The sequence below is a fragment of the Pyrus communis genome, chromosome 15 (assembly GCF_041283825.1).
Source record: "Pyrus communis isolate YQ-2024b chromosome 15, ASM4128382v1, whole genome shotgun sequence".
Taxonomy (NCBI): Eukaryota; Viridiplantae; Streptophyta; class Magnoliopsida; order Rosales; family Rosaceae; genus Pyrus; species Pyrus communis.
Window position 1 is genome coordinate 10,839,265 of NC_142579.1, and position 10,151 is coordinate 10,849,415.

Below are 10,151 nucleotides of genomic sequence, written 5' to 3' on the forward strand. Positions count from 1 at the left end.
TCATACAATCAAAGGTTGGCTACTACCGCAAATTTGTACGTAACTTTGGGATATTAGCTCGTCCCTTAACAGATCTATTGAAGAAAGATAATTTTCAATAGACCACTGACATGGAATCTGCCTTTTCGACACTTAAACAAGTGCTTGCATCCACCCCGGTGTTGGCCCTTCCTGACTTCACTCAACCTTTCATTCTTGAATGCAATGTGTCTGACACCGACATCGGGGCTATCTTCTCCCAAAATCAACACCCAATTGCCTTCGTCAGAAAATCCTTGGCTGATAAACATAGAACTCTCTCTGTCTATGATAAAGAAATGATGGCAATTGTGTTCGCGGTCTAAAAGAGGCGCCTTTACCTACTCGGCCACGCTTTCACCATTTTGACAGACCACCAAATATTGAAATACTTTTTAAACCAGAGGATCACCACACCAACTTAGCAGAAATGGCTGCTCAAACTATTAGGCTACAATTACACCCTTGAATACTGGCCGGGTTCGTCGAACATGGCAGCCGATGCCTTGTCACGTCAACATGGATGCCTAGCACTTATGGGTCTCTCCTAACCTCTTTTTTTATAGCATTTCAGAAATTCAAGCAAAATATGTTCAGGATCCAGATGCCTCTGTTATCCTCCAAGCCTTCCACAACCATCAACAGCCGCGTGCCCATTTCTCCCTTTGTGGCGACCTTCTATATTACAGAGACGACATCTTCGTGATTGCTACTTCCCCGTGGAGAACTGGAATTTTACAGGAATTTCACTCCCCCCCATGGCAGGCCATTCGGGATTCCTTCGCACATATCAGTTGGTTCGTCGAAACTTCAACTCGCCTAGTTTAAATAAGGCAGTTAAATCCTTTGTTTCAGGTTGTGATACCTATCAACGCAACAACTATGAGTCCATTAAACCTCTGGGGTAGCTTCAACCATTGCCGATCCCTTCCCAAATTTGGACTGATATCATAATGGATTTCATTGAAGGCCTTCCCCACACTCATGGCCGCAATGCAATTGTCGTGGTTATCGGCCGCCTTTCCAAGTATGCCCATTTTATTGCCATCAAACACCCATATTCAGTAGCCAAGGTGGCTGAGGTCTTTCTCCGTGAGGTATTCCATGTCCATGGTATGCTAATGACCATAATCACTGATAGGGACCTTATCTTCATCAGCACCTTTTGGGAGTCTTTTTTCAAGCTCAACGGCACACAGCTTTGCTGCAGCTCGGCCTACGACCCCCAATCTGATGGCCAAACCGAAGTCTTGAACTGCACCTTAGAACACTACTTACGTAGCTTCGTAGGCGACAAACTCACCACTTGGGTTGAATGGTTGCCATGGACGGAGTGGTGGTACAACACCAACTTTCATTCGGCCATTCAGATGACACCTTTTGAAAGTGATCTAGGGGTACCCACCCCCTCGTATCTCCTCTTATCTCCCAGGTTCTTCCTCAGTTCACCTCATAGACACCACCTTCTGAGACCGAGATGCCTTGCTTCGCCTTATTCGTGAGAATCTGCAACATGCTCAAGAACGCACTACTACGCTAACAAACAACGCTCTGAGCGCCAATTCAATGTGGGAGACTGGGTCTTTCTCCGCTTACAGCCTTATCGAAAATCCTTTGTCCATCACAACAATTGTCCCAAGCTCGCCCGTTGATTCTATGGCCCCTACAAGATCCTGGCTCGCATTGGGAACGTTGCCTACACTTTGGACTTACCTCCCAACTCCCGCATCTACCCCACCTTCCATGTCTCCTTGCTCTAGCCTAAACTGGGCTCAAATGTGGTTGCTTCAACAAGTCTTCCTCCCCTGTACGAATCTGGACTTGTGGTGTGGACACCGGAGCGATTTCTCCAGCGTGGCATGTTCAAGAGGGCCAACACGGCGGTCACGCGTTGGCTCATCAAATGGCTAGGTCTTCCTGAACACGATGCCACTTGGGAATATGCTGATTCCATCATCGACCGTTTCCCCGATTTCACCACTTGAGGACAAGCTCCTTCTTAGGGGGGTAGGATTGTTAGGACCTTAGAATTATTAAACAGTTGTCAAGTCTAGCCTTTATAGTATTTTGTCTTGTTCTAGTAGAGTTGGTTTCATCTGACGGTAATGAGGGTAGAGTTGTGTCTCAATCTGAGCTCTTCCTCTCTAGGGTTGTATATATGCCCCCTTTCACCTTTTGGGAAAGGTATGAAATGAAATGAAAAATCTAATGCTTTAGAATTTCTTTTCCTTTTCTCTGTTCTTTCTGTTCTTCTGCATTGTTCTAATACTTGGATCCTATCAGATTCCTACAAGCAACACTACCAACAAAGGTAGACCGAGGGAAGGAGGTGGTGCGAACACCTGAGCCGGTATGAATACCGAAACTCTACACGCCTTCCCGATTAACCACAACAATTGTGGTCAAAAGTGATTGAAAACTGGATTTGGGGAGAAATTGATGAAGGATGGAGTGAAATCAGAAAGTAAGAATCGGAAGAAAACATAGATTGATGACGGATGAGGGATGTGAAGATGGAGGTAGAACAAGGGATAGAACAACTGATCTGAGGACATAGAATAGGTTCGATGGATTATGAGGTGGAAATATCATGCAGATCAGAGTGGAGAACCGTGGGAAAACAATAGCTGGAGGAAAGAAAACGAAAAATAAAAGGAAGAAAAATGCTACCACCGACCATAGCAGAATGGAAATCTGGAAGAAAAGAAGGGGCAACCTCACACAAACAGTGAGAAAATCTCTCAATGGGAGAGGACTCTCACCGACAGGGAGAGAAGAAAACTCTGAAGAAATATCTGTTGACCTTATATATTTATGACGGGAACTGAAAGCAGGCAAAGTTTTGAAATATAAACTAGTTTTTTGTTTTTCGGAAAATTATAAACTAGTTATTTGGGGGTCATATTTTGAATTAAATGGCAGCTACCGTTCCCATGGAAATTTATAAACAATTATATAGTGTGTGAACTGGTGTGAAGACATTGCTGGTTTTACAAATAATCCAAGTTGCCCAGCACATTAAAAAGAAAAATTTCTTTTCAGTGGAAAAGGGCATCCTAATAGACTTATGAAATATGAGGCTTCTAACTCTAGAAATAGAAAGGGATATTTGGAAAATAATCAAATTTTAGATACCATGTAGCATTTAATTTTATCATAATTATAATCAAATTTTGATATAAAAGTACAAATACGAAACACAACCTATAATATTGTAGATTTAAATATAGATGGAGAGAGTATTCCAAATTTCCACATTCTTTTATTTTCATTATTGTAACATTTAAACTACCTTTGAATGTCTGCGATTTTTACTACACTTATAGATGACCGCAACCTATAAACTAGAGCAGGCATTAAAAACAAAAAACCTAAATAAAAGTTATAGCCTCACAAATAAACAGTGTCACATACGGCCGGTTGTACACAAAAATATGTTTTAGTTATCAAGCACATGTTCCATGCATGCACGAACATACAAAAGTTTTGGAGTTCCCCTTCCCTATATAACATTTGAAGATAGAGAAATCTCATAAGAACTGAATTAAGATGATTCACGTTTGATTACAAAGAACCGAATTAAGTTAAAAAGTTTGATATTAGATTTAATACGAATTATTTGGATGTGTAACATTTGCTTTTATTCATCATACATCTCAAGCATTCAAATTGTTGATATGTTAGTTCTAGAATTAATACTTTTAAAATCATCATGATTCATGTGGGTGTATACTATTTTCATTGAAAATGTATAATTTGATATATGTGATATACAATATGCGGTTAAGAGTGATATCGTAAGTCACTCAAGTGCAGGTGTACAACTTATGTTTTCATAACTTTATCTAGTAGATATCATATTATTGAGTCGATAAGTACCAGCACCAGATGCATTTATACATATGTGAACAACTGATACTATTATCATAAGATTGAGACAAGGAGCAATGACAATCATTATTCTACCATACAACATACTAACATGTCATATTATTGAGACGAGGAGTGTTGGCATCACCTACTCGCGCATAAACAACTAAGGCTATCATAATTTTATGTAAGAATTAACTTCTTAGGAACAAGAATGAGTTCCTTCTCAAGATACTTAGCAATAGATTAACAGAATTTTGTGCTTATAATCGAAATCATTTATATTATAAATCACTATATAAAGATCACTTATGCAAAAAACTAATAAAATATGAGATCATTTAGTCATCGAACTATATAAAAGCATATAGACGAATTTGGTAAAAGAATTATGAATCGTCTATTCATTTACTACAGTTGATTGACAAAACGATCCTGTTTTGAATTGCTTTTTTCAAAAATTATCTTTATATGATAACTTATAACATGAACAACTCACACAAAGTTCTACAAATTAGTCATAAAATATCTTGAAGAGGAACTCCTCAATCTCAAAAGGCCAAGTCATTCTCTTCTAGTTATCCGTGGAAAAAATACTTATTTATAACGCATGAAAAACAAGTCTAGCAAGTACTAAGAGCATCCTCAATGGGGGCTTTATCCTCCTTGAGGCTACCACATTTGTAGCTCTAACAAAAAATTTCATCCCCAATGGGCCGGAAAATGGGGAGAAAGTGGCGAAAAGAATGGAATTTGGTGATGAGAGAAAAAGTGAAAAGGGAGAGACAGAGAGATAGTTAGACAGGAAGGAGAAAAAATGAAGATGATTCTAGAGAGAGTGTTCTGGAAAAGTAAAAGAAAAGAGAAAAGGGAAAAAATCTAAAAGATAGAATTAAGCTCAGTTATGGGGAACGGAGAAAAAGAAATATGATAGAGAAGCAGCGGAGGAAACAAAGAAAAAGAAATATGATAGATAAGTTTGGTTTTGGTCATTTCACAGTCACAACTGTTTTACATAAAAGTTTATCAAACGTTATTATATTGTTTTTTTTTTTTCCCAAAAGCACTTTTACAAAAAAATTTACAAACACTCTGCTGCTTTATTTCACAGCCGCTTATTCTCACAACACAGCAGAAGTATTTTTTTTCAAAGCGCAGCAATACCAAACCAACCCTATATCTAGCCCCAAAAAGTAGGGGACACACACCAAATTAAGGGCCTAATCTTGTTTTTTTTTTTTTTTTTTTTTTTTTTTTTTTTTTTTTAAGTTTAGAAATGGGTGAGCCCCATCTTCAATTTCAAAACATGATTTTAAGGTTTATTTTTCAATCGTTTAGGATTTTAAGAGTTTATTTTCAACCGTTTGTTTGATTAAGAAAATATATACAAATAACAACTATTTTTTGTGTGATAGATTATGAAAAAATGTTGTGCTTTGTGCTTAATTTTCTAGATTGAAAAATTCATGAAAAAGGTGATAAAATTAAATTGGTAGTTTAGAGACCTAAACCTGATAGGAGCATATTATGCAACTTAGCTTGTTTTCTTGCATTTACATAGCTAATTTCTACTTGTTAGAGTGTTTTAAGCTATTTTCGTGTGTTTTTAGGTTCAATTGACAAAGTTGGCAAGAAAGTGCAATTTGGAGCATTTTAGAGCAGTTTTGGGCTTTGAATGGATTGCACATGCATGGAGCAAGGTGGATGGACGAATTTGAAGATCAAGAGAGGCTAGGAATGTGATTAACATCTGGAAGAATTAAATTGAAGACTTGGAAGATAAGGAATCAACTACAAAGAAGGAATATTATCCAAATTTCCTTATCTTATCCAAACCTTATCCAAACCTTATCCAACCTTATCTTATCTTATCCTAATCTTTTCCTACCTTAATTCCAGCTTCAAAGAGGACTTATTTTCACATTAAATCACCTAAGTATCATGTTCTAGAAGCCCTATTTTCGTGCCCTAAGTTTATGCTACATGTAACCTTTCTAGAAGTTCTAGAATCTGCCACAAAGACCATTCCTTGTCCTCCTTGGAATCTGATTGAAAGTGTCCTTGTTCTTTAGTGATTTGGAGTCCTAATTCCTCTCCTTTTCAGCCCAATTTCGTGCCTTCCTTTCACCCATTGTGGTAGAGGGTGGTGGTTTATGAGTGTTGCGGCATCATGTATTTATAGGGTGAAGGGAAGGCACGAAATTGGGGTGAAAAGGAGAGGAATTAGGACTCCAAATCACCAAAGAATAAGGACACTTTCAATCAGATTCCAAGGAGGACAAGGAATGGTCCTTGTGGCAGATTCTAGAACTTCTAGAAAGGTTACATGTAGCATAAACTTAGGGCACAAAAATAGGGCTTCTAGAACATGATATTTAGGTGATTTAATGTGAAAATGAGTCCTCTTTGAAGCTGGAATTAAGGTAGGAAAAGATTAGGATAGGATAAGATAAGATAAGGTTGGATAAGGTTTGGATAAGATAAGGAAATTTGGATAATATTCCTTCTTTGTAGTTGATTCCTTATCTTCCAAGTCTTCAATTTAATTCTTCCAGATGTTAATCACATTCCTAGCCTCTCTTGATCTTCAAATTCGTCCATCCACCTTACTCCATGCATGTGCAATCCATTCCAAGTCCAAAATTGCTCTAAAATGCTCCAAATTGCACTTTCTTGCCAACTTTGTCAATTGAACCTAAAAACACACGAAAATAGCTTAAAACACTCTAACAAGTAGAAATTAGCTATGTAAATGCAAGAAAACAAGCTAACTAAGTCGCATAAATATGCTCCTATCAAAACCGAAAATATAAACAAATAACATAACTAAATTGTGCTAAGATAATCCAATCCAATGGTTGTTATGAAATGAAAATCTTCTTTGATTTCGGAGAATGTGACAATCAGAGAAATAAACTAACGGATGAGATTGAGATAAGATAAACAAATCTAATGGTTGTCATGAAATGAAGTATTATCTTGTCTGATTTCATAGAAACAAACCAACAAATGAGATTGAGATAAGAGAGTCGACAACGGTGCATAAGTGATGAAATCTAACTTTGTCAGAATTTGAATTTTTTTAGATTAAAAATTTTATAAATAAAAATTTAAGATAACACTCCAAAAATCAAGTTAAAAAAAGTTAAGACAAAAATAAATTTACTACATAATCAAATTACTACAAAATAAAATATATAGTTCCATATAGAGTTCGAAAGATATATAATCCCTTATTAGAAGAAATTCTTTCTTAGAGCTCTAAAGGTTCCTCATAGCTCTAAATTGGGCTATATCTACCATTTTTTAACTCTCTATAAAGCCCTTTGACCCAAAAAAAGGATGCTTTCAAAACTCTTATATAATAATAATGCTTCGGCCGAAGGACAAATCTCAAACAAAAACGTGAGCTTTGACCACCAGATCCGCCTGCCATTGTTGATAGTAGTTCAGTTCAACTTCTGAACATCTCAAAGCATCTTTTATTTCACAGATTCAAATTGTGTCCCAAAACAACCATTTTATCCGAACCCCCAGAAAACCAAGATGAACAAACCCATCCCATTTAGTCCCCTCCTCTTCCTAATCCTATCAATCTCCGTCACCTCCCAAATTAATCCAACCTCCTCCTCCTGTCCCATGGATCTCAGCTATGTCCATACCCTCCCATGGGACTCTTCACTTTGCCAAGACCCCACCGGAAAGCACTGCTGCCAAACCCTCCTCAGCCTTTTTGGGATTGGACTATCCCAACACCTCAAGCAAACCTCCATGTTCCAATTACCCAACTCAAACTCCTCCTCCTCCTGCCTTTCCGATCTCCAGTCTCGCCTCGCCGCCCTCAAACTCGACCCCTCCGTGGTCCCATTGTGCTTCGAGAACTCGACGCAGTTCGTCGCCAGCCCGGCTAGTTGTGCCGGGATTGTCACAATCCAGGACTGGACAGAGAGGGTGGGGCCAATGACCCCCCTGGACACATCCTGCAAAGGGGACCTGGAAAGCTTGACGAGATGCAGCTCCTGCGTCGATGCCGGCATGAAGGTGAATTCCCAGTTGTCGAGTCTCGACCCGAATGCGACTAAATGCTTTTACTACACTGTGTTGTATGCTGCAGGGATTGTTAACGAGTTGGGTCCGGCAGAGCCCCGGACTGCTGCTTGCATTCTCGGTTTGCCTCTGTCCGGCTCGGCGAACAAGAAACAATCCACTCAGGTGAGCAGGAAGACTATGCTGAAATGGGTTTTTGGGGTTTTGGGTGCTGTGATTGTTGTCCTGGTTGGTGTTGGGATTATAGTCCTATACAGGAAGCATGATAAGAAAGAGAAGCAAATTGCAATGCATGAAGAGTATGTGACAAGTTTTAGAACTAGCTTTTTGCCCAATTCGGGTGCGAAATGGTACGCTGTGTCCGAGCTCGAAAGAGCCACCAATGGATTTTCTCAGAAGAACATGATTGGACAAGGCGGGTATGGGGTTGTGTACAAAGGAACACTTTCTGATGGGAGTTTGGTTGCAGTGAAGCATGTTCTTGTTTTGGACTCCAAAGGGGATGAAGAGTTTTCCAATGAGGTCGAAATCATAAGCAAAATCAGGCACAGGAATCTTCTTTCGCTTCGAGGATGTTGTGTGACGAGTGATGATTTGAAGGGGAAAAGAAGGTTCTTGGTTTATGATCTGATGTCGAATGGGAATTTAAGTGATCAATTGTCTGGAAAGAAGAGATTGAATTGGCCTCAGCGCAAGAACATAATCATTGATGTGGCAAAGGGGCTTGCCTACTTGCACAACGGGATCAAGCCTGCAATTTATCACAGAGACATAAAGGGCACAAACATTCTATTGGATTCGGAAATGAAGGCTAAAGTTGCAGACTTTGGATTGGCCAAGCAAAGTTCCGATGGTGAATCTCACCTCACCACTAGGGTTGCCGGCACGCACGGCTATTTGGCGCCGGAATATGCCCTCTACGGACAACTAACAGAGAAGAGTGACGTTTACAGCTTTGGCATTGTGATTCTTGAGATCATGAGTGGAAGGAAAGTCTTGGAGACATCGAGTTCGGATTCAAACGCGTTCGTGTTGATCACAGATTGGGCGTGGATGGCTCTGAAGTCAGGGAATGTGGAGGAAATTTTTGATGAGGCAGTAAGGGAGGAAGGACCAAAGGGTGTTATGGAGAGGTTCGTGCTTGTTGGAATTCTTTGTGCTCATGTTATGGTGGCTTTTAGGCCTACAATTTCTGAGGCACTAAAGATGTTGGAGGGGGACATTGATATTCCAAAATTACCAGACAGGCCAATGCCACTTGGAAATGAGTCACATAGATCTTCTTTTGGGCTTTCTAGGTTGTTAGCAAGTGAAAGATCACCAAAGACCTAGTTTTAGTACATCAAGGATAAGCACAACATAGGTTTTTTTTAATTGTTATTTTTTTATACAAGCGATATTGGAGTAGGGGTATTCAAACTCAAGACCCTTCAAACTTCAAAGGTGGTGTGGGTTATATGTGTGTGAATTTTGTTTTTTTCTTTACTTCATGTTTTTGTGACTATACAAAGAATTGAAAGATGTATGCAATTATTCATTAAAGAAAAATTTGCCATTCCCAAAAATCAAGTGGCTGGGTTATTAGAGCAACTCCAGCGTGTGAAACCTCTCTCAAGGCAATACACTATGTTATCCACCTAGTGAACAGTAACTGCCCTTAATGAACAGTAATTGCCTTTTGCTTCTCCATCGTTGCACTTCAATAGCCCTGACAATAGGCAATAAAATATTAGTATTTTTTTTATTTATAAAATAATACAAAATAATTTTAATTGTAATTTCAGATAAGATTTTTAATCGTTCTCATTGCGCCACGTGTCATTATCTGAAGTATTATTAAATAATACAAAATAATTTTATTTGTAATTTCGGATAAGATTTTTAATCGTTCTCGTTGTGCCACTTGTCATAAAATCCAAAAAGACAATTATTGGGGATGGATTTCCGATAAGATTTTTAATCGTACTCGTTGCGCCACGTGTCATTATCCGAAAATACAATTATTGGTGATGCATTTCTGATAAAATTATTAACCGATCATGTCGCGCCATGTGTCATAATCTGTTTACAATCTTTGAGGATAGATTTCCATCAGATTTTTAACGAATGACAGCATGCCACGTGTCATTATCCGAAAATACAATTATTGGTGATGGATTTCTAATAAGATTATTAATTAATCATGTCGCGCCACGTGTCATAATCTGTTTACAATT

General features: G+C 38.6%; 1 pseudogene across 1 annotated transcript; it reads left to right on the plus strand.

Annotated features, from left to right (window-relative positions):
* The first annotated feature begins 7,274 nt into the window (after window positions 1-7,274).
* Window positions 7,275-9,622, plus strand: LOC137716117 (putative receptor-like protein kinase At1g11050 pseudogene; annotated as a pseudogene). Its single transcript, XR_015956245.1, has one exon. The product of XR_015956245.1 is annotated as a putative receptor-like protein kinase At1g11050 pseudogene (transcript).
* The last annotated feature ends 529 nt before the right edge of the window (window positions 9,623-10,151 follow it).